Consider the following 18,412-nt stretch of genomic DNA (forward strand, 5'->3'; position numbering starts at 1 on the left):
AAATAATCCTCCACCCAGCCCATAGGAGGAGACGCCTGAGTGGCAACCCCCAAACGCAGGGCGTTTGGCTCCGCACTCATTAAACACCTGGCTGCCAGCTGAGTTCAATCAAAGCCCTTCGCCGAGCTCCCAGAGCGGGAGGGAAAGAGATTTCAATCGGCCAATAAAAAACAAGCTAGAAGCATGACATCATCAGAACGAGCCCTCATTGGCTGGTCCAACCCCGAGGCCGAGAGACTTTCTAGCAGCTTCTGCCAGCGTTGGCTGCAGGCGGCTGAGGTGAGCGCGGGGCGGGGCCGGCCCGTGGGCGCGGGGGGGTGAGCGCGGGGCGCGGCCGGCCCGTGGGCGCAGGGGGGTGAGCGCGGGGCGGGGCCGTGGGCGCTGGGGGGGTGAGCGCGGGGCGGGGCCGGCCCGTGGGCGCTGGGGGGGTGAGCGCGGGGCGGGGCCGGCCCGTGGGCGCGGGGGGGTGAGCGCGGGGCGGGGCCGGCCCGTGGGCGCGGGGGGGGGGAAGGGTTTGAACGGGTGAGTTTGTGGGGCGGCTTTTCCCCCTGCGGGCGGGGGGAGCTGCTCCACCCCCGGCTCGGCCCGTTAAACCGCCGCCCGCCTGCAGCCGGCGAAGTGGTGCCGGTTTCTAACCCGCCGTAGCCGAGAGCGTCCCCCGAGCTCTGCGCGCTGCCGCCTTCGGAGCGGCCCGGCGGAAAAGCCTCCTCCAGGAATGACTCGGTGACGCGCGGTGGCGCTTCATGCGGAATCGCTTTTTACTGCGCAGCTTAAGAGCCACTTAACTAACAAGAGCCGGGCTGGGCTCCCAGGGGGACCCTCTCAGCGGCTGATCGCCAAGGGCAGCCTCTGGGTTAATGCCCCCTTGACCATTGTAAAGCCATAAAGCCGTGTCCCCCCCCCCAGCCCCCCCTGCGCACGCCCGGCCCTGCAGGGAGAAGTGAGCTCATCTCTAAACTCCCCCCCCCCCACCATTGCTCACTAATGGCAAGTTAGATCCCAGGTGCAGCCTGCTGCTGGCACCATGAGATCTGCCCTTCAGCAACCGAAGCTTTAAGGAGGTGCGATCACTCTCGCCGGTGTTAACGGGCTCTGCCGTTTGGGGTGAGCGATCACCCTGGATGGAGCTGAGGACATTCATCGTTTGTAAAATTTATTTGTCCTTGTAACTTTATTTTGTGTTTCTCGTTCAAGTCACGGTGTGGTTGTGGTAGCTGTGTTTTATGGTACAGAGAGGTGCTGTGGTGTAGGTGGTAAAGCTGCCTCTTGCTTTCCACAGTGAGCTGTCTTTTCTTTTAATTTGCAGGAGTATTAATAAAGGGTGCCTGACCAGACATTGCCGCTCAGTGAGTGTAACAGACATTTAATTTCCATCTTCTCTAGTTTGGTGGGGGCACATTGAGACTTTGATGGCTTCCCTCCACTCTCTACTAAAGCCTTAGGGGGGCAGGAGATTTTGTGTGCCCATAAGGGGAATTGGAAGATGCAGCTGGAGTTGAAGAACTGGTGCAGACACCTCACCTAGGCGCCTTTGCATAAGTTAACCATACTCCCAAAAACCTGAGTGTCGGCAGCCAGATCCTCACCTTAAAAACAGAAAAACCCAACTGACCAAAGATGAAGTCAAAGTCTGAACAATGTGCTCAGCCCATGGGCACCAGCCCTTCTCAAGGGCCTCAGCAGAGGGGCCTTGGTGCATGCTGAAGGTGACAGATCTGGGTGGCTTGGGGCTTTGTGCACTATCCCATACTGATGCTGGGGTTTTTAATAGTTTGTAATAAGCGGTTGGGAAACTGACATTTGTCATTTGTAGTGGGAGGGTGTAGGCACAAATGCCTGATTTGCATTATGCCACTGGGCGTTTGTTGATCTAGTCCGGGATGTGATGCTTTCCGTTCTCCTGCCTACCCAGGCAGCCTTCCACTTGCATCTGTTCACAGTACCCACACGCTGCATGCCTCCTCCCCATCTTTGGCTGTTGGCTTTGTGTGTTACTGTAGGCTCCAGAATGTTGGCGTTGAGGTCTTGTAACATAGCAAAGTTCTAGCTAGAGCAGTTCCAGGATCACCACTCACTCACCAGAGAGTGTCAGAACAAATTCACTGAGGGTGAAAGAATCTTCCCTAAATGGACAGTGAGCCTTGAATGCCTATTTGGTGAGTGTAAACAGGCCCAGTCATGCAAAGCCACTCCTGCTCCTAGTTCTCAAAACTTGTGATGGCTGTTCCAAGGACCTCTGAAGAGTGGTTGGCAGACAGGGACATTTGGTAAAAATTGCCCTGTTTTTGTAGCAAGGTCCTGAGGATTGTATTGAAACTGGGCCAATGAAACCAAATTAAAAACACAAGTTTCAATATAACCATCAGGGATACTGGGATATTTCAGGAATCATAGACCAGACCTACACCTCAAGCCAGATGCATGGCACTACAATCTTCTGCCCTTCCCTAGGGGGATCTTGCTTTACAGACAAACTAATTAAGCTGCACAACCTCCCACCCCAATGTGATGAGATAGTATCTACACTGCTGGACACAATAGAAATTCATAGACAGGTAATAATCCCCATTTTACAGTTGTGGAAACTGAGGCACACAAGGTTAAATGACTTGGCCAAAGTCTACGACAGAGCTGGGGTGGACTGGGATATCCTGACTCCCAGTCCACTGCTTCAACCCCAAAACAAGGCCCCCTTTCATTGGTGACTTTGTTGGGCAAATACTGCTTTTCAGAATCCACTGGCAAGGGCAGTGAGTCTCCTGTGAATGAAGCTAATTTAGCTGCTGTTGCTGAGATTTCTTAGAGCTGAGAGGTAGTGGGGAGCCCTGACAGTCTCTCTTACACTGAGGCTACCAGATAAACTGCATGTACATCCCTGGCTAACTGCACACTTCTGAACTCCCCCTTCCTCCTGTCAGTGTGTCTGTTAATAGTCCCCCATCTTACTTCCATCCTGAGGGACTAATCTCCCTGCACTCAAACAAATGCGCTTGGTATTTAAAAGGAGACTATTGATTTGTGCGTATCCCTGAAAGCCTCTCAGGATCTTGTTTCCTTTGATGTGCAAAAGCGTCTGTCTGTCTGTCTCTGCTTTTCTAACAGTCTGCTTCTCCTGGGGAAAATCTGCTCCACTTGCATCTTCTATCCAGCAGGGAAACATCTCAAGAAAAGCCCCCTCCCTGACCCCAGCATGCCCATCACAGTGCTCTGAATGGTCTCATGGCGAGTTGTGTTTCCTGCCACTAGTAGACAGGGCTTGCCCTTGAGCCAAAGTGCCATGAAGCTTTGATCCAGACCAAGGCTCATGGCCCACTTTGCAGCTCAACAGTATTCAGAGCAGAAGTTTTGGGCAGCCTAGTGAGATGAAATTTGGGCCTGTTTGTAATGTCCGCGTTTATTAGAAGAGAATTTAATCAGGCCTTGCTTCTTGTTACCATGGTGCTTCCTGGAAGCTCAGCCAAAAGCCCAGCTGTGACTGGCCAGTGCCCTAAAGATGATAATGTGAGACCTGATCTTCAACCAGTCCTGCCATTGAGGAACTGAAATACCACAAGGAGACCTGGTCCTGCAGTATTTCACCTAATAAATGGCTCCTTGAGGGACTGGCTTTAAAAGAGCAGGGGAAGGAAATATAGCTAACACGAACATCAGAGCCTATGTATACATAGCCCTGGCCTTTCAGTGGCTGGAATCTGCTGACCGTTTTGGGCACCTGCCATAGAACATTGGGTTTCCAAAGTCAAATGGGGTCTTAAGTGGGAGATAGGGACTGCTCAGTGTCCGAGACTGTAAACCAGCTCACATCCAGCTTTACCAATCCGTAGCATTTCAGTGGTGGTTAAATCAAATGTTTTATGCTTCAGCACTTAGTCGTTCTTCTGCGTGTTAAACCTGCTTCAATGCTGGATGGAAACTAGTTATTGGAGTGTGACAGCGAGGCCCCAATGGCGTTGGGGATGTCGCTTTTCAGCCAGATGGCCAGGAGCAAGAGGCGCTCAGAATTGAGACTGAATCGTAATACAAATTGGAATTGACATTAGCCAAGCCACAGGAGAGCAAAGGAGTTGTCTCCTTCCATCAAAGAAGACTCTTGAACCTTGGTGAGGTTCCAGTTGTGGCTTGAGCAGGTTCCCAAGCAGGAATGTCACGTATCTCCTGTCCTGGGGGCAGTGCGATGCGCTGTAGCAGAGCCTGGCTGAAGTTAGCACAGAACTTCAAAGCTTTGTCTACACTAGGAAATTTTACCCAAAAAGTTTGAGTGGTAACCGTGTTAGTCTGTATCAGCAAGATACTGGTGAAGTGGGCTGTAGCCCACGAAAGCTTATGCCCAAATAAATTTGTTAGGGCTTGGCTACACTTACAGTTTGCAGCGCTGGTAGTTTGCAGCGCTGGTCATCCAGCTGTGTAGAAGCAGCGCTGGTGTGTGGCCACACTCACAGCTACCAGCGCTGGTGTGTGGCCACATTTGCAGTATTTGCAGCGCTGTTGGGAGTGATGCATTATGGGCAGCTATCCCAGCATTCAAGTGGCCGCAACGTGCTTTTCAAAAGAGGGGGGTGGAGTGGGGTCTAGTGTGACAGGGAGCGGGGGGAAAGAGAGAGTGGATTTTTGGAGCCAACACTGTGTGTTAGCTTCCTGACTTGAAAAATCAGAACATTTTTCCGACCCCTTAGTCTTAACTCTTAATTGCAAACAGCATGCAGGCAACACGACTCCCCGCTGTTTCCCTGCCTGCCTCTCATTTGATTGTTTACAGTCAGGTACAGATGATCACAGCAAACAGGAGCTGTGTTTGTTTTTTAGATAGCAGCAGCAACGGAGGAGCTCCACAGAGCTCATTCACAACAGGGAGGAGGATCTCATTTGATTGTTCACAGACTGATCACAGCAAACAGGAGCTGATAAGCAGCTCCGGTAGAAACGGGGAGCTCCGGAGGTTCACAACAAAACAAAGAGAGGCTGCATAACAAAACAAAGGGAGTAATTTAGTTTAAAGCATTCTGGGATATCTCCTTATTCCCTGGAGGCCAATAAAAGCGCTGGTGTGTGTCCACACTTGATGAGCAGCGCTGGATCACCAGCGCTGCAATCGCTACACCCCAACCTGGCCAGGTGTACAGCCAGCGCTGCAGCCAGGGAGTTGCAGCGCTGGATGTGTCTTGCAGGTGTGGACAGTTACTAATTGCAGCGCTGGAAAGCCTCTACCAGCGCTGCAACTTGCAAGTGTAGCCAAGCCCCATGTCTCTAAGGTGCCACAAGGACTCCTTTTTGTTTTACCCAAAAAGTGTTCACCTGAGCAACTGCTGACTGTGCTAAACTGGCAGATTTAGGATGGGGTTTTGAAAGGAGCCCCAAATCCCATTGAATTTCAATGAGAGTTTGGCACTGAATCCCTTTAGACTACTTTGAAATTAGTTTAATTTACAGGGTGGTAAAAATGCCCAGAGGAGAGGCCACCAGAACCTTGTCTACACTGTCTCCCACCATTGCTACTATCAGTTCAGCAGTAGAATTGCTTTGTAAAATTCCCTAATGTAGACACAGACTTACTGCCAGGATTCACCTTGCTTAAACTATTAGGAAAGAATCAGAGAATTTCAGGACTAGTTTATATGTGCACGGGCTTAGAAAAGAGTGGTTTACACAGCATACTCCAAAAGTAGCCTTGCTTTTGTTTTTGTACAACATTTGGAAACACATTATCTTCTTGAAGGGCAGAATAACAACACTTCTATTCTAGCACTGCTCATCTGGGGACGGGAATAGCTTGCAAACACTAATGAAGCCTCAACCTCTGGATGTGGCAGGTAAATATTACCATACCTTGTGTTATAAGTGGGGAAACCTGTCCTTGGAGAGATTAAAGGTGATGGGCCACAGGGACAAAATTAGATGAGTGCACGTCTTTTGTTGCTTTTTTCTGTATAAAGGCCTGAAAAGCATTTATTTTATTTTTAAAAGCAGCAAAGAGTCTTGTGGCACCTTAACAGACGTTTTGGAGCATGAGCTTTCGTGGGTGAATACCCACTTCGTCGGATGCATGTAATGGAAATCTCCAGCTTTATTTTTGTTTTGTTTTAAAAGGGATTTTTTCTTCTTTCATTTTACCATAGAAGTATTAGAAATACAGCATCTTTTCTTCCTTGTTTTTGCTAGAGGACTCCTTTTAGCCCCTGTAGGAATATCTAGCTCTTAATTGTAAGGAGTATTGAGCTTTAACAAGGATATCTTTTCTCCCAGCTGTTCAGGCATTGGACTTATAAGTGTTAACAAAAGAGAAGAGTTTTAACTAAAAATCCCATCCCCTCTCATTTGTTCAGGTTTCACTTCCTTGGTACTTGTGATGTTGTAATTGTACTAGTTCTCCAGTCATTCATAGTCTTCCAGGAAAAACAGGGTAGACCAGACTGGAATATCTAATATGTAAAAATACCCAAGCTGTAAAAAGGAAACCTTTCATTCACAGGCTGTTTTTATTCATCGGAAAGAAACAGGAAAGGGCACAAACCCAATTTTCCCTTTTCTTGTCACCTTGACTGCCCAAGGTTACAGCACATTAGTGATAGAGCCAGCAGTGGGCCTGAGTCTGACCTCTCACTGGTGTAACTTGGGAGCAATTCAGTTGAAGCCAGTAGAGTTACAGTGATGTAAGAAGGCAATCAATCCCTTGGGCTCTAAAGTATTTTCCGGCAGCTGGGAGTTACCTCCAGCTTCACAAACAAACATACAGGGCTGTCAGTTTGGAGGGAAGTCTCTTACAAAGCTGAGCAGGTTTTACCATAATAATGTCAGGAATGGCCCTCTTTGTAATCACAATGGACAGGACAGGCCGCCCAGCTTTCAATTGCAAATGAAGCAAATGGCCAAGTGTTTACAAAGAAAGCTTTATCCATGTCTGGCTTCACCCCCTGTGGTATTGCTGCTGCAGTTCCTCGAGCTGGACTCAGTGGGTCGGTTTAGGCTGGACATTAGGAAAAACTTCCGGTCAGGGTGGTGAAGCACTGGGATAAATTGCCTAGGGAGGTTGTGGAATCTCCATCATTGGAGATTTTTAAGAGCAGGTTGGACAAACACCTGTCAGGGATGGTCTAGATAATACTTAGGCCTTGGCTACACTGGCGCTTTACAGCGCTGCAACTTTCTCGCTCAGGGGTGTGAAAAAACACCCCCCTGAGCGCAGCAAGTTACAGCGCTGTAAACCACCAGTGTAAACAGTGCCCCAGCACTGGGAGCGCGGCTTCCAGCGCTGTTAATCCCCACAGGGAGGTGGAGGACCTGCAGCGCTGGAAGAGCTCTCTCCCAGCGCTGGCGCCGCGACCACACTCGCACTTCAAAGCGCTGCCGCGGGAGCGCTCCTGTGGCAGCGCTGTACAGCTGCAAGTGTAGCCATACCCTATGTCAGGGTTCGGCAACCTTTCAGAAGTGGGGTGCTGAGTCTTCATTTATTCACTTTGATTTAAGGTTTCACATGCCAGTAATACATTTTAATGTTTTTAGAAGGTCTCTTTCTATACGTCTATAATATATAACTAAACTATTGTTGTATGTAAAGTAAATAAGGTTTTTTAAATATTTAAGAAGCTTCATTTAAAATTAAATTAAAATGCAGAGTCCCCTGGATTGGTGGCCAGGATCCAGGCAGTGTGAGTGCCACTGAAAATCAGCTCACGTGCCGCCTTCGGCACGTGTGCCATAGGTTGCCTACCCCTGCCTTACGTCCTGCCTCTCGAGGTCCTTTCCAGTCCTGTGATTCTGCCCACAGCCAGTGTTGGCAACTCACTCTTCTTGACTCCCCCAGTAGAAAGTGCTGAAAATGGCTTCACTGCTCCTGAAGCTGGGCTGAACTGTTTCTAGCCAGGTTGGAGCAAGTGCACTTGAGCCAGGTGGTGCATGCTCTGTAATGGTGCTGTTAATGGTTCTGTTCTGCTTACACTAGCAGTTAAGCTGTTCTCAACCCCAGCTGAGGGAGAGCCAGGGGGCTCTGCTGCTGACAATGGTGATCAGCAATAGGCTATTTTCCAGGTGCGGATGAACCCAGTGTGTGTAAAGATTGCAGTCTGCACTGCTCTCTGTCCAGTATAGTGAGATGTGTAGGGCCCCACTGTCCCAGTAGAGGTCTATGGAGACACTGGGCTTCAGATCAGAAGAGTGTTTGGCAAATAGAGTAAGACCAAAGAAATGTGATTGTCAGGATTCTCAGATGGGTTTTCAAATCATGTTGAGTAGCCCCAGGGCTGGGCTTGCGAGCTGTGGGGCTGCCAGCTACGGAAGTGGAGACAAGGCCAAGACAAGACTCTGGATGCCTAGAACGTTGGGAAGCTCAGAAATGGAAGGCTCCGTCAGGCCCGTTTCTAGCCAGACAGGAGGGCATGCAGCAGAGTTACTTCCCTCCTTTGGTCCCATTGCCAGAGGGGGAATTTGGGCCCTCCTGCGAGTTGCTGAGTCAAATCTAATAACTGGGCTATAAAGTACTTGACAGTGTCCCATCAGTGGCCTGGCCTGTTAATCCTGTGGACGGCGGGATATAGTAATGCTACGATTGGTTGCCTTTCACCATCCCAGTGAACGTTTACCCATGGAATGGAGAGGAGAGTCTTGTTTGGAGGAAGTGTCATCTAGTGGTTAGAGAGCTCAGTGCTGGGAGTCAGGGATTCCCGTTCCATCTCTGCCCCGACTCCCTGTCTCTCATATGGGGATAACGAATGCATGGCTCACCAGGGTGTTGTGAGGCTTTATTGATTACAGTTACTACGGTCCTTTGAGTTCTTCTGGTGGAGGGCTCTGTGGATGTGCACGTTATTTGTAAATGGGAGCTTTGCCCATGGAGAGGATTGTGAGCCAGTTACTTCTCGCTGTTCGCCATCTGAATACCACCATCCCAGATGCGGATCTTTGCTTGTGGATCGTTTTCCAGGACCAGTGTCGATTAATGGCCAAGGAAGCACTGAGCTGAGGATGGGGAGCCAGAGGCCCGCCGTGGTCACTAACCCGTCACTCGCGATCGGCTGGTAGATCCTGGGGACTCTCCCAGTTGATCGCGATCTCTGGTGGTGTAGTGGGGCTGGTGCTCAGGCAGGCTACGCAGCCCCACGCCACTCCACCGGCAGCCTGGAGGGGGCGGGGGCAGGGGTCTCTGTGTGCTGCTCCTGCCTGCAAGCACTGCCCCCGCAGCTCTCGGGAACTGTGGCCAGTGGGAGCTTTGGGAGTGGTGCCTGCAGAGAGGGGCCGTGCTCAGAGCCACATGCTCCCCCCGCCCCAGGGGTCGCAGAGGCACATTGGCCCCTTCTAGAAGCGGCTTGGGGCCAGGGCAGGCAGGGAGCCTGCCTTAGCCTCGCTGTGCTGCCGACCAGGAGCTGCCTGTGGTAAGTGCCACCTGACAGGAGGTTGCACCCCTAGCCCTGAGCCCCCTCCCAAAGCCAGCACCCCAAATCCCCTCCTGCACCCCTGCCCCAGCCATGAGCCCCCCCAGAGCCAGCACACACACCCCCTAATGAGCCCATCCCAGAGCCAGCAGCCCAACCCCTGCCCTAGCTCTGACCCCCCTCCCAGAGCCAGCACCCCGCATCTTCTCCTGCACCCAAACGCCCTCCCAGAGTTTGCACCTCTCACCCCCTTCTGCACCCCAATCCCCTGCCCCAGGCTCAGCCCAGAGCCCTCACCCCTTCCTGAATCCCAGCCTGGTGAAAGTGAGGGAGGGTGGTGGTGGAGTGGGTGGGGCTTTGGGGGAGGGGCGAGGCCTCAGAAAGGAGCAGGGTAGATCCTGGGTTGTCCTTAAATTCAAAAGGTGATCTTGGGCGTAAAAAGGTTGGAGGCCACTGCAGGAGGGGAATGAAACATTCTTACCTGCTCTCATAAGGCGCAAGGAAAAGTCACCGACTGATTGCAATGATATACTGCCACCTGGTGGTCATATGGAGTGCACACATGGGAACCTCTCTGGGATTTAAAGGAAAACTCCACTGTAACCATGGAGTCCTGGTGATGTCTCCATAGTTCAGGATACAACCATCATTCCATTCTTGGGCATACTTGTGACCTTGCTTTCCTTTAAGTCTTCTCCAAGCAAACTTCCTGAAAATTCTAATGCAGAACCTCAGGGCAGGGTTAGGTTTTTATTTTTTTCCTTTGATTTGAAATAATCTGGCCTAGTCATTTTCTGAGTTATAAAACTATAAAAACAAAGAGGTTTCCTGCATTGTCACAGGGTGTTTCTGGTCACTCAGTATCTTCAAAATGGTTTCAGTTTTACAAGGCTAGACTTGTTCAGACATTACCAAGCATTTGTGCCTTTTACAAGTTTGAACAAAGCTGTGTCAGGTTTGAAAAGAGATTCTGAATGCGTCAAACTGAACATTGAAATTAATCACGCTAAAGAGAGTTATTCTGCTTACTAATACAAACTGAGTGAAAGACTTGGCTTTCCGATTTAAAAAAAAAAAATACTGGAGAGCAGAGCACTTCAGGATTGCAATATTAATATAAATTTGTTTAGTTAATGTAATAGTTATTAAACCAACAGTTAATTTAACCAAAACATTTTTTAAAATAGTACTTATCTGTCAACAGTTTTAAAATGCTCTGATATCTAATTGGAAGGCTGATTTTTTTTTTCCAGTCAGACACGATCAGTCCGGGCTGCAGAAGTATTCAGTGCTGTCCTTAGCAAGACACACTGATTCTGTTCATGGAATGAAGATACTGATACAGAGACATGGATTTCTGAAATCTGTTTAGTAAATTCTTATCAGTCTACTAATTCATGGCAGAAAGATAGCAATTAAAGATTTATTAGCTGTTCTCTTCAGGTTCGTATCCCTCACCTATTGCTGTGCAGTCTGAGAATGTATGTAAGCTCCGTTAGTTTTCCATGGAAGAAACACTGCCATTTAGTACACCGAAATGGGGGGCAGCATTGTTTAATGGACTGAGCACATGATTGGGCATTAGGAGCTTCTTTTGTCTGATCCTGGCTCTGTCACTGACTTGCTTTGTGACCTTGGAAATGTAATTTTTCCTATTGGTGCTGTATCTGCTTGAGGATAATACCTTTCTCCAGAGGTGTTTGAGAGTTAATGTTTGTACAGGGTTTCGAAGATGTAAATTGCTATATAGAACTGCTACGAACTTTGTTAGCTGAACCACTTTTGAGAAACCATAGATCCTCTGAAAATTGCCTATTGACTTCAGGGTAAGAGGCACGTGTCACATTGATTTCCCTGTATCAAATACAGTAGCTGAACATATTCTGGTTTCTGTTATTCAGCTGCCTTTTAAATGTTAAATGAATGTCCCGAGAGGAGGGTGAGGTAATATCTTTTATTGGACCAACTTCTGTTAGTGAAAGAGACCAGCTTTCATGCTACACAGAGCTTTTCTTCAGGGTCTGGGTAGCTCATAAGCTTGTCTCTTTCACCAATAAACAGGGGTGGCTCTATGTATTTTGCTGCCCCAAGCACGGCAGTCAGGCAGCTTTTGGTGGCATGCCTGCGGGAGGTCCGCCAGTCCCGCGCCTTCGGCGTACCTGCCGCCAAAGCCACAGGACCAGCGGACCTCCTGCAGAAATGCTGCCCTCACAGCAACCGGCAGGCCACCCTCCGCCCCAGGCACGCACTTGGTGCGCTGGTGCCTGGAGCCGCCCCTGCCAATAGAAGTTGGTCCAATAAAAGATATTACCCCACCCATCCTGTGTGTCTCATATCCAGAGACCAGCGTGGCTAACACAACACTTCAAATAGTGAATGCTCTGATATGTTTCCAGGAAGAGCTCACTTCAGATGAAATGCAAAGCCAAGGTCCTGATTGTGAGGAATGGAGCTGTTGGCAGGAAGGTGGTGAGAGGTGGTCAATCCAACTCTCTGAGCCACCTTTCTCTTAGGTAATTACATTTTGCCACCTTAAATTCCCTTTGCAGTTTCAAGCAGACACCATTTGTTGGCTTCTTCAATTCCTGGCCCAACCTGGTGAGCAGGATGGCTATGGTGCTGCTGACAGTTGCTGCATTACAGGGGGAGGATAAGTGATCCCTGTGTGCTCTGTAAATGGAAGCTGTGGATCATTATAATCCTGTCATTGAGATCTGTACCTTGTCATTCCTAAAATCTAGGCCCAAGTACCATAGTTTTGTCTCGAGTAAGGCTCTGGCTCCAGTGTTCTCATGTAGTATCCATGTTGTGGTGTCCAGTTTCACAGTTGGGTGCTGAAATACCCTGCTTTAGGCATGTAAGTGGCAAAAAGAGAACCCCAGCTTAGGTCTCCAAGTTTAATAATTGGGCTCTTCAGGGGGGGAACCCTGTGCTTTCTCATGTCCTGTACAACAGGGGTTCTCAACAGGGGCATCTGCGAACCCTTACAGGCTAAAACCCAGAGTCTGCGCCCCAGCACCGCGGGGTTGAAGCCCCAATACCTAATGCCCCCTAGGGGGCTGAAGGCGGGAGCAGCTGGGCTGAATTCCAGAGCCCCAAGCCCCAGTGCTCCCCATGGGGCAGAAGCCCTGAGCCCATGGGCAGAGTTGGGGGAACACGGGTGTGTTGCCCCCTCTGAAGCTACAGTCCAAAAACAGGGCTGTTCCACATCTCTTCTCCCCCCCACACACACCTTCTCACCCCCTGGGCAGGTCAGAGGCGGGAAGCCAGAGCTGGGCAGTGCCAGATGGCTGCTGCTCTCTGGCTGGTGCCATGGTGCAGGCAACTGTGGTGTTTCCTCATCTGCTGCTGGTGAAGGGGGTTGAAGCTGCTCCTGAGCTCCCAGCCACCTTTGCTCACACAACCAGCCACCTGGGCGGGAGGACCTGGCTCCGTGGCTGGCAGAGCCCTTAGGGAACAGGGACTGCAGGGGGGGAGTCCTGGCACACAGCCCCTAGCTACCCCCCCACACCCCCAAGCTAGCCCCTCCTGCACTCTGAGCTACCCCCTCCCTGCACCCAGCCCCTAGCCACCCCCTCCCTGCACCCTGAGCTGCCCCTAGCTACCCCCTCCCTGCACTCTGAGCTACCCCTTCCCTGCACCCAGCCCCTAGCTACCCCCTCCCTGCACCCTGAGCTGTTCTCAAACTTTTTGAGCTGAGCCTCCCACCTTTTGAATTATAATTTTTGGTTGTACATATGACCCCGTGCATGCCCCCCCTCCCCCCAGACAGGTGGGTGGCCTGCTGAGGTGAGTCAGGGGGTGGAGGTGGCGCTCCCTCCCTAGACCCCACCATGCGGAGCTGGCTCGAGCCCCGCTGGCCCCTGCCCACCCAAAATAGAAATCAACCTACGCTTATGCCTGAGCGTCGTCCCTCCCCCAATGGGCCCTGGAGTTTTTGTAGCATGTTGTGGGGGCCTCAAAAAGAAAACGGTTGAGAATCCTGCTGTAAAAGATTTAAATAATCATCCCACAGTCATTCTGTGCATAGCGTGTGTAAGCCAGGGGTTCTCAAACGGGGGATTGGGAACCCTCGGGATCGTGAGGTTATTACATGGGGGGTTGCGAGCTATCAGCCTCCACCCCAAACCCTGCTTTGCCTCCAGCATTTATAATGGTATGAAATGTATTTAAAAGTGTGTTTAATCTATACAGGGGGTTGCACTCAGACTTGCTGTGTGAAAGGGGTCACCAGTACAAAAGTCTGAGAACCACTGATGTAAGTCAATGCAAGGCAGCTTATGTCGATCTAACTCTGTAAGCGCCTGCACTATAATGTAGCTCCCACCCCTGTGTATCGCCCACTACATGGACTTGAGAACTCCACATGTGTGAGAGGCATAGTGGTTAGGGCAATGCAGAGTCCATGTAGATGCTGCGTTACTTACATTGTCTGTAGGCTGTGAGCGCCCCACACAAGTTGGTGGAAGCGCTCCTGGTGAGGATGCGCGGTGCTGAGAGGGCATAGCATAGACATAAAACACGGTCTTAACTACTGCGGCGCTTGTATGTTGACTTAAGTGGACTTCATTTTGTAGTGTAGACATGCCCAGTCCCATAAGTGTCCTCTGGGCTTCACATTGAACATAATCCCATAGGCAAGGCAAGTTCAAGGTTTCCACTAGTGGGTTCCATGCCCATGTTTCTGGTGGCGTCGTGTTTGTTAATTTTAGACTAGGTCCTGTGAAGTACTGAGCACCCACAATTCCCTTTGAAGTCAGTGGCAGCTGATGGTGCACAAGTCCTTGCAGGATCCAGCCCTTTAGTACATTTATAAGGATTATTCGGGTGAATTTCAGTTCCTTGATTTATTTGTATTCGGATGGGTGCCCAACGTATTATAGTTTTGTATATGCACACTAACATTTATTGCAGACTTGGGGCTAGATATGACCTTGGGTCTTTCATCAGATGATTTACCTTAGTTAAAAGGAGAAATTATCTTCAGTGTCAGCGGATCAGAGATGTCAGTGCTCAGGAGATGAGAGAGATGGAAGTAATGATTTTATGAATGGATAAAGCACCTAAGACACAAAACAAGAGCCTCCTAGATTCCATTGTAACCAAACCGCTTTATCCCGTGACTGAACGTAAGTTATGAGAAAAGGCTGGGACTCAACAACTGTAGAACTCTGGAGAGAGAGAGAGAGAGACACACACACACACACACACACCTCTCTCTCTCTCTTTGTGACTGCCTTATGAGGAAGGGAGAGCATGATGTGCTGGGTTGTACAGGGAGTTTTAAATCTGCTTCTGACTCACTATTATTAACTATTCCTTAGGGCCAAATCTTTAAAACTGTGTTCACTCCCTTTTTGCTCCCCCCACCCCTTTGACTTGTGTGTGCAGAGATTCTGGTTCTCTTACGTGCAGATAGGTATGTCTTTGTACCAGTCAGGGCTGCTGCATGGACGCTGGAGCAATGGGTCTGCATGAAAGTCAGGGGTGTGAAAAACTGCATGCATAATTCAGTGTTCATACTTGTGAAAATCCAGCCCTATATAATCTTTCTGTCTCAACCTCCCCATCTGTGAAATGCATTGATGATAGTTACTGACTTTGCAGGGGTGTAGTGAGAGTGGATTAGACAATACTGATGATGTGCTGTGATGCTGCAGGTATGAAGTGTTGGCATTACAGAATCACGTCAGGCATGCCAGAAATCACTGAGCAGATACCCTGTGCTATGCCGTAGTGCTTAATTACTAGACCAAATGCAAGATGAAAAGTGGAGGATTTTTCAGAGCAGAGGAACTGACTTTCAGTTGTCCTTGTGCAGACCAGACAGGATGTGCAATGGCTGATGAGGTTCAGACCAGGAATTTGTTCCCTAAGGATACCCCAAGTATAACTCATTGCAAGGTGCTTTAGTTGTTGGTTAGGTTAATAACTTGTGCTGCGGGGGTTCTGGTTACTGAATGTTCCCATTCTGTGTGCAGCAGAGTAAGTAGATGCTAAGAAGGCTAACTGAGCAGATGGCTGTCATTGTTCACCTTGGTATGCATGTGCTCACATACATATGGCTTCCCTGGGGGATTCCCTCTGCCCTGCTGAAAGGGGGAAGACCAGCTTTGAATTAATCATCAGCTCCTGACTTGTGCAGCTGGTCTGAATATGAACCTGGATATTAATATGGAAAGTAAAGTTGGGCCTGAGTTGTAATGGTTGAATCTGAACTTAACCTACAGTTTGGAGCTGTTCACGTCCAGGGTTTTGGGTTGGGCCTGTGGTGGCCAGCTTACCAAATTAAGCTAAATTTAATTTGTCGGGTGTAAACTGATGTGTTTCCACATGAGGGGTTTGCACCAATTTAAGTAAATCAGTTTAAAATCACACCATTATTAAACGGGGGCAGTTTAATCCTTCGGATAAACCCTAATGTACAGGTGCAAGCTAAACTGCTATGAGCCAGGTTTAAACTCTCCACAATAGGGATTTGGATCAGTGTAACTAAAATGGTTTTTTAAACTGGTTTAAATTAAATTGGTACAACTTTGTGTATAGACAAGTCCTGAATTTAGAGGCTCTTGCTCTGAATTTGGCCATAAGTACAGCTAGGTTTATATTCTGCATGTCATTGGTTTACTTGCTCTCGCTCTCTCTCTCTCTCTCCTTCTGCCAAATAAACTTTGCCTTTATTGGATCTGGTGATTGTCAAGAAGCGGTAGCTGCTGCTGGCAAAAACGCTGAATCCACAGGCTGAACCAGTGCAGGAACAGAGCAATAGGGCAGTGCTTCTCTTACCGCTCCTTCCCCAAACAGGAAGTTGTCTTGGGTCAGTCAGCATGTGCAAACTCGGGGGTACCCACTAACCAGGCTCCATTACAAGGCTAGTAGAAAAAATGCATTTCTTAGATCCTTTCTGCAGCAGGCAGGCAGACAGCTTGCCACTCCAACGGACAGAGACAAGTTGTGGTTCCTTGCACCCAGTCTTGGCACAGTTCTGCTCACTCTCACCCAAGCTCCCAACTCAAATACTATTACCAATTCTCCTGGAAGAGCTTTGAGTGTAGATAAATAATTTCACCTTAATCCTACCAGTCAAAATAACCAACTCCTGGTGCAGTTGGTGCATTTCTAGGGTACACAGGATGCTAAATGGGGATAAACCTGGGTTTTGTGGCGCCTCAAGAGGCTGGTGAATGTCTTTGCTTGTCCACCTGGACACAGGCTGTTCCTAGCCTTGTAAAACTAACTTTGTTTTTACTTTTGCGATGCCAGTGATTTCTGCCATAACAATGTTTCAAGAAGATTGTTCTTAAACTGACAGATGTTCCCAGCTCCTGTGTTTTAGTGAAACATTTATAAGGCAGGCTAGGTAGAGAATCAGGGTGATTTTCAGTGTCATTACAAAGGAGGGATTCAGCAGAGTCATTTATCATCAAAACATTTTCAAGAGCAGGAAAATACGAGCTGTCTCTCATAGAAATGCTGGAGAACTAGGCAGTCCATGTGTATTTATTTGGCTGAGGAATGGCTGATATGCAATTACCAGTTTTCAGAGCAGAAGCACTGCAGGAAACAGCTGTACGTGTGGCAGTGATAACATAATTCAAGCAGTAACTCTGGAGGAAAGGGCATTTCTTTATCGAGGAGCAGATAAAGATAACCGTATAATAAAGCATAGCTGTGTAGGCCTGAGATGTGGAGTCTTAGGGTACGTCCATACTACCCGCCCGAGTCGGCGGATAGCGATCGACTTCTCGGAGTTCGATATATCGCGTCTCATCTAGACGCGATATATCGAACTCAGAACGCGCTCCCGTCGACTCCGGAACTCCACCACCGCGAACGGCGGTGGCGGAGTCGACGGGGGAGCCGCAGACTTCGATCCCGCGCTGTGAGGACGGGTAAGTACTTCGAACTAAGGTACTTCGAGTTCAGCTACGCTATTCGCGTAGCTGAACTTGCATACCTTAGTTCGAAACCCCCCCCCCCAGTGTAGACCAGGCCTTACTAGTTACTAGTTCACTTGAACAGATTTGTGGAAAAGGAGTTTGTTGCTCCATCCAAGGGACCAATATCCATGTCGCTAACCCAATTGGCATTATCTTTAGAGATCAAAATTTAAATAGGATGGAAGATAGTGTGAGTGCTGTACAAAAATCAAGGTGGGTAGATGAGAGAAATCTTTGATTCAGGACAGGGATGAAGTATATTGACAAAGCAAGATGAGGATGCTCATGCTTCCACTGCCCCTGTTGCTGTTCTAGGTATTAATGGTGGGGTTCAGTACTGTTGCATATTTTAACTTAATCTACAGGGGGAAGTGCTTTGGCGGGTGTTACCTCTGCATAACAGGGAGAAAAGTCTTGCTATATTATTTCTGAAGGAATAGATAGATAGACTTTAAGGCCAGATAGAACCATTATGAACTTCTAGTCTGTACTTCTGCATAGAACAGGCCATAGAATTCTGCCCAGCAGTTCCTACATCAAGCCCATAACTTTTGTTGGCATTATAACAAGTCTTTTTAGGAAGACATCCGGTCTAGATTCAAGTGATGGAGAACTCACCAAATCCTTTGGTAAATTATTCCAGTGGTTGATTACCCTCAAAGTTAATGTGCACCTTATTTTTAGTCTGAACTTGTCTAAATTCAGCTTTCAGACACTGGATTTTGTTATGCCTTTGTTTGTTAGATTGAAGAGCCCTCTGCTATCAAAAATCTTCTCCCTACATAGGTATTTATAGACCATTATCAAGGCACCTCCTAACCTTCAAACTAAATAGATTGAGCTTTTTTTTAGCATCTCGCTATAAGGCCTGATTTCCAAACCTTTAATTATATAGCTTTTCTGAACCCTTTTTGTCAACATCTTTGTTGAAGTGTGAGAACTGGACACTGTGCTAGAAGTGGTCTTGCTAATGGAGTACACAGTGTTGGTAATACCACCTCCCTGCTCCTACTTGAATGTGTAAGCAGGGGAATATCAAGGGTGATGGTAATTCTCGTTGCTGTTGCTAACCACTAGAAGCTCATGTTGCATTGGTTATCCAGCTAAGTC

At 48.7% G+C, this 18,412-nt stretch overlaps 1 long non-coding RNA gene across 1 annotated transcript; it reads left to right on the plus strand.

The window, feature by feature from the left end:
• Window positions 1-265: 265 nt before the first annotated feature.
• LOC123351266 lies at window positions 266-5,786 on the plus strand. Its single transcript, XR_006573967.1, has 3 exons — window positions 266-279; window positions 1,307-1,346; window positions 5,741-5,786. It is a non-coding gene; the product is annotated as an uncharacterized LOC123351266 (long non-coding RNA).
• Window positions 5,787-18,412: the final 12,626 nt, after the last annotated feature.

This window comes from Mauremys mutica, chromosome 16 (assembly GCF_020497125.1).
Source record: "Mauremys mutica isolate MM-2020 ecotype Southern chromosome 16, ASM2049712v1, whole genome shotgun sequence".
NCBI classification, from domain to species: Eukaryota; Metazoa; Chordata; order Testudines; family Geoemydidae; genus Mauremys; species Mauremys mutica.